This window comes from Pongo pygmaeus, chromosome 1 (assembly GCF_028885625.2).
Source record: "Pongo pygmaeus isolate AG05252 chromosome 1, NHGRI_mPonPyg2-v2.0_pri, whole genome shotgun sequence".
Classification (NCBI taxonomy): domain Eukaryota; kingdom Metazoa; phylum Chordata; class Mammalia; order Primates; family Hominidae; genus Pongo; species Pongo pygmaeus.
Genome location: NC_072373.2, coordinates 5990826 through 5997738, shown reverse-complemented (window position 1 = coordinate 5997738; position 6913 = coordinate 5990826).

Here is a 6913-nt window from a genome sequence, read left to right as displayed (position 1 = left end):
CCCAATACAGTGTCAGCATATTGTAGCTGCTTGTTTTAGAGTGGTGACATTAAGATTCTTTCCAGTTCTTCCAGTATGCTTCATTTTGATAAACTAAAACTCTTCATGAGAAATATCCCGTTTGCTTTTTTTTTAAAAAAAAGAACACATATCCATGATCTTATTTAACTCATTAATTAATGACGAAACCAATAATACATTAAAACCAACACAGAGGAAAATCTAGAGGACATGGAGGCAAGGAGGAATGCAAATAAATGCAAAACTGGCCACTTTCATAGCACCGTAACCAGTTGCGTCTTCACCTGACATGTATCCATTCTCACAGTGTTATAAAGAAATACCTGAGACTGGGTAATTTTTAAGAAAAGAGGCTTAATTGACTCACAGTTCTGCATGGCTGGGGAAGCCTCAGGAAACGTACAATCATGGCAGAAGGCACCTCTTCACAGGGTGGCAGGAGCGAGAATGAGCGCAAGCAGGAGAATTGCCAGACTCTTATAAAACCATCCGATCTCGTGAGACTCACCCACTACCACGAAACAGCTTAGGGGAACTGCCCCCATGATCAGATGACCTCCACCTGGTCCTGCCCTTGACACGTGGGGATAATGGGGATTACAATTCGAAGTGAGATTTGGGTGGGGACACAGAGCTAAACCATATCAAGATGCATCATTCATTATTTTCTTTTTTTGTTAACAGCTTCATTGAGAGATAATTCACATACCTGTTATAAATATATATGCAATAATTTACCTGTTGTAACTGTACAATTCAATGGGTTTTTTTTTGTTTGTGTCTTTGAGACAGAGTCTCGCTGTATCACCCAGGCTGGAATGCAGTGGTGCGATCTCGGCTCACTGCAACCTCCACCTCCAGGGTTCAAGGGATTCTCCTGCCTCTGCCTCCTGAGTAGCTGGGATTACAAGCGAGTGCCACCACGCCTGGCTAATTTTTGTATTTTTAGTAGAGATGAAGTTTTATCATATTGGTCAGGCTGGTCTCAAACTCCTGACCTTGTGGTCCGCCCACCTCGGCCTCCCAAAGTGCTGGGATTACAGGCGTGAGCCACCCACCGCGCCTGGCCAATTCAATGGTTTTTAGTGTATTTACACCGTGGTGCAACCATCACCACAATCAATTTTGAATCTTTTCATGATGCCAGAAGGAAACTCTGTGCCTTTTAACCGTAACTCTTAACCTCCCACTTCTACCCCCACCCCCAGCCATAGTCAGCCCATAGTCTATTTCCTGTTTCTATAGATTTTCTCTCATGGACATTACATATAAATGGAATCGTACAATCTGTGGTCTTTTGTGGCTGGCTTCTTTCACTTGACGTACTGTTTTCAAGGTTCGTAGTTGTTGGATCATGTATCGGTGCTTCATTTCTTTTTCTATTTGAGTAATATTCCACTGTGTGGCTCATTTTAAAATACTGACTGCATTTAGTGTGCTTTCATGAGAAGCAAAATATGGAGAACTCTGAGATCTAATGGTTACAGCTTTCAGTTTCTCTCCATGAGAGCAGATTCCTGACACAAATATCAGTTTCTGCATCCAAGCCATGAGGTTCAGTACTTTTGTCTTCTGGCTCTTTGTTTGAAATTTATATTTGCTTTCATACAGCTTAGCACAACCTGGCTAAAAGTAAATCCCACTCAGGCCATTGGCCAGTTTTCCATGGTGGCAAGCACAGTGGACTCTTCTGGAACTGCATGTCTGGAAAAACAATATAAAACAAAGGAGTCTCTAGAGAACATCAGCCAAATATTATAATTTGATACGGTGACCTGAGGTCTGATCTGGGGGCATGTGCTTAGAAATATCAAAAGAAAGTAGGCAGCTTAACCTCCTCTTACCTCCTCTTACCCCCTCAGCTGTTCCCAGAAAGCTGTGGATGAGTTAAGTTTGCCTCCCCACCTTCCCGCTCACCCGTTGTCTGCCCTTTTACCTGCTAGCACTTGGTGTCCTTCAGGGCTGTTGCCACTCCTTCCAATGAGGGAACATCTGACCAAATTACTGAATTACTAAGAAATTGCTGATTCTGCAGGAAGTTTACATTTCCAGAGAAGAGGCCAAGGAAAGGGCCATATGATTTGTACACAGAATCTCTAACAGTGGGGGCTCCCTGAAGCCTTTTCCTTCAAACTAAGTGCATAATCTTCTTTTTCTTTTCTTTTCTTTTTTTTTTGGAGACAGAGACTCACTGTATTGCCCAGCCCAGGCTGCAGTCCAGTGGCATGATTTCGGCTCACCACACCCTCTGCCTCCAGGTTCAAGTGATTCTCCTGCCTCAGGCTCCTGAGTAGCTGGAATTACAGGCACCCACCATCACGCCCTGCTAATTTTTGTATTTTTAGTAGAGATGGGGTTTTACCATGTTGGCCAGGCTGGTCTCAAACTCCAGACCTTGAGTGATCCACCCGCCTCAGCCTCCCAAAGTGCTGGGATTACAGGTGTGAACCACCGTGCCCAGCCCCAAGTGCATAATCTTAGTTCAGACCCAACTGAGATCAGAATTCTGCTTGCTCCTTTTATTTATTTATTTATTTCTTTTGAGACGGAGTCTTGCTCTGTCACCCAGGCTAGAGTGCACTGGCGCCATCTCGGCTCACTGCAAGCTCTGCCTCCCGGGTTCATGCCATTCTCCTGCCTCAGCCTCCCGAGTAGCTAGGACTACAGGTGCCTGCCACCACGCCTGGGTAATTTTTTGTATTTTTAGTAGAAAAGGGGTTTCACCGTGTTAGCCAGGATGGTCTCGATCTCCTGACCTCGTGATCTGCCTGCCTCGGCCTCCCAAAGTGCTGGGATTACAGGCGTGAGCTACCGTGCCCGGCCTGCTTGCTGCTTTTAATCCATCCATCCATCCATCCATCCATCCATCCATCCATCCATCCATCCATCCATCCATCTATCCAATAAACATTTATTCAATACCAGTTTGGTCAGTCTTTAAGCCTAGTGCTAGGTAGAAGGGAGCAATCTGGGCTGAAAACTTTTTCACAAATTGTATTAAAATTATGTATTTGCCTCTCGTGGTAGGGTTTGAACTTCCTCTTCCTTAAGGACAAGGACTGTATTCATTCCTATGAATATACAGATGATGATTACCTAATATGCTTGATCATAGAGATACTTGAAAAAATGACCGCATATATGTTCAGCAGTCAGCCTAGTGCTCGTCTCTTGGTGGTGTGGATGAGGAACCAGGGATCTCTCCAAGTGGTAATAGAAGATTACGGAACCCAAGCTGACCACAGTCTGTTAGCACACTTTATTACACCTGCTGGAGCTAAATGAAAAGGAATACAGTTCAATGATGGCCCTTCACAATGACCATTGCTTGCTTTTGTCCTGTGAAAGTCAACTTCTTCCCTCTGAAGCCTGCTTGATTCCTAAATTGACCCTGGAGAGGAAAGCAGTAGCTTTGGAAAAGTCACAGTGACACTTGCTAGTAATAGGATGCTTTGGAGAGCTAAGAATCAGTATAGCAATGCAGGAGAAAGAGGTGACGTGCTCCCCAAAAAGCAGTTTGAGGAAGTAATTATGTGCATCAAAGTTATAGAGAACTATCCATACCATTTTAACATGGATCAACTTTATTGAGAAATAGTTTACATATGATAAAAAGGATCATTTTAAATGTACCTGGTGAGTTTCATGACATGTACTCACTCCTGTGAATAACTGCCGCCATGCCCAAAAAACTTGCTTGTGATTTTTTTGTAGGCAATTTCCTCTTACCTCCCACCCCCACTAGCACTGATCTGTTCTCAGTCACTACCAGTGTTTTGTACTTTCTAGAATTTCACATAAATTGAATCATAAAGCATGCCCTTTTTTGGGCCAGTTGCTTTAGCTCAGCATGTTTTTGAAATCGGCCCATGTTATTGTGTGTCAGTAGCGTGTTTGTTTCCATTGCTGAATGGAATCTCATTTTATGAATGTTTCACTATTTGTGATACATCCTATTTGTGATCCATTCACTTGTTGGTGAACATTGGAATGTTCCCAGTTACCAGCTATAACAAATATGGCTTCTATAAGCATTGTGTACAGGTGTTTTTGTGGACATATGATTTTATTTCACTTGGGTAAAATACCTAGGAGTGGAATGGCTGGGTTGTGTGGTAGGTGTACATTAATAAGGAATTTCTAGTTTTCCAAAGTGGTTGTACCATTTTTTCTTTGTGCCTTTTTGAAAATGCTGTTAATATTATGAAGTCTTATAGGGCAATTAAAAATTTAGGGTAAATTGATTTTTTTTTTCTCTCGAAGGGAAGACTCTGGGCTATAACCGTAGACAGACTGGTAACAGGAAGCAGACGTGGCAAAGTTCACAGATCCTCCATATGCTGGACATGATGGTCTTTGCCAAACAGCTGAAAGTCTTGGCCATGAAATGCTGCTTTTCATCACCGAGTAGACACTATGGAAAAGTAAGTGAGAAGCCAGAGCTCCAGAGACTTGGGTGCAAACATTACCATGGAAATAGCACAAAGAGACTTTGTGTGTTTATTTAGTTTCAAATTTGATGGAAATTTTTCTCATTCAAGAAAAATCCAACTGTCACTACCCTTGCTCATTATTGCAAATTGGCATAGGAGCCCCTACACTTTTTATTGTTTTATCTCTAAGTGTCAGGTTAAGACCATGCTGCTTTCTGCTTGCTACACTCCAGTCACTGTTTGTCTTGAGAAATTTCCATGGTCATGCTCTGTTAGTCCAAGGGGTGGTTATTTACTCCATTTTATTTGGCCTTGCTCAGAGACAAGCGTTGTAACAAATAGCTTGGGAGGCAGCCCACTGGTCACATAGCTCTGATGTGGAGTCACTGGAGTTTCTATTGCAGCCCTGGGTTTCACCTCTTTAAAACAAGCGGAGAGTACAGTCAGCTCATAAGTCGACATGGTTCTTCATCGCATTCTTCCTGAAGCACCCAACATCCAGCTTTCAAGGAGACAGTTCATGATCTCTTTCAAAGAATCTGTTTCACATAACAAAGACATTCTTAGCATTTGGTCATTGCTTGTCATCAGTAGAGAAGTTTACTAGGAGAAATGTCAGGATCCCCAGCTCTAGAAGTTCTACTCAAAAGCAGAGGAAGGGCCTGGTGACCTCTTTGGGTCTGTGGTCACGAGACAAAGCTGCAAAGGGTGAATACAAGTCACTTGGTTTGTCTAGGCTCTACCAGTTGTTTGCTGGGTGACAGCCCGTGGAGAATGGTTATAAACAGTTTGGATTTCCAAGTCAAATATGTGTTGATCAAATCCCAACTGGGCCGCTGCCTCAGTTCCTTCCTCTCTAATGTAGGAGTAACAGCTTATTAATGAGTCGTGAGCATTAAAAGGGACAGTGCAGGTAAAGCATTTATTATACTGCCTAGAAAAAACAGCCCCTCACTCCTTGTTATATTTGTTTGAATTACCCTAAATATGACGTTGCTGAACCAGTGTTGAGCATTTCTAGAGCTAATGTACTATGCCTCAAAATTGAAAGAATTTTTCATCCTTCAGTTCAAGGTTAGACCTCACAGTAGCAGTAGTAAGTTATAGTGGTAATAATAACTCTAAAATATTTTAATTAACAAAATCTACAAAATGTTTGTTGTACATTGTAGGATGTACAAGAGTTAAAGAGAACTAAATATTCAACAAGAATCTGTTCCAGGTGGTGAGGTGTTAGAGACAGAATGTGGCTGACGGGGAACTTTTCCTTATGGTCAAGATTCAGGAAAAGCAGCAACAAATGTAATAGTGAGATAGCAAAAGGACTAACGTAACCAATTCCATTTACTCCTAAGAGGCTTTGACCCATTTCTGCACGTAGGCTAGGACGCTTTTAGAGCACGGGGGTAAAACACAAAAACAGCAACCATGTAGTGTTTGAAACTAACTGCGATTAAAGCATGTAAACAACTATGTTGTGTTAAAGACTTACAGGAAGAAGCAGGCTTGGCTACTGTCACATGAGACACCATTACGCAAAGACAAAGACACTTCATAAACCTCCCCCAAACCCTTGCTGGCAGCCAGATGTCTGTGGTTGTTGGCCCCCCGCCTGTTCCCCTTACCTAAACATAGAAGACAAAAAAAAAAAAGCCTGCATTTGTCTCCTATGTGTAGAGATCCCATTCTACCTCACCTTAGAGTGAATTGTTTACACAGCCATCTCCCAATAGACTGTTTCTTGAAAGTAAATACGTACATCTCAATTGATGCTGATTCAATTAAATACATTTTTATTTTGGTTTCTAAGAAATTTCTGTATTATGCAAACTCAATGAAAGGAAGATTTGAAATGACAAAGAATCAGAAAAAGCTTTTTGAAGGAGAACATTTCATAAAGTCATAGACAACTTAGACTAAAAGGGACTTGGATAATAACACTAATGTCCTAATTTTGCAGATGAGAGGGAGGAACACACTGATAGCTAGAAGGGAGTGGGTCTGGATCTCAAACTTCCAAGTCTGATTTCCTTTCCAAGTTAGAATCCTTTCAGGCAGAGAGGTGGCAAGCAAATCCAAGGAGAGATGAAGGAGGCAAAATGGCACAGATGTTTCAAAGCAAAGGGACTATCCAGGAAATGAAGATTACTTTAGTTACCAGGGAAGAAACGTGTATATGTCATGGGGGAAGGGAAGAGAAAATGCACGTATGTGGCACAGCCCTGTGTGGTGCGATCAAGTGAAGGAAGCTTTATGAAGAGGTTGGCGGGACCTTGAAGCAGGAAGGGGAGGAAGACGCAGGGTACAGAAGGATGAAAAGCTCATGGTGGTCAAGAAACTTGTAAATGGTGGTAGAAACTATAATGGGACACATAGATACGCACATAAGAAAAGGGCCAGAACACACGAAGTCTTAAAAGGTTAAGCTGTGAAACTTATAATTCTGAATAATAATGAGA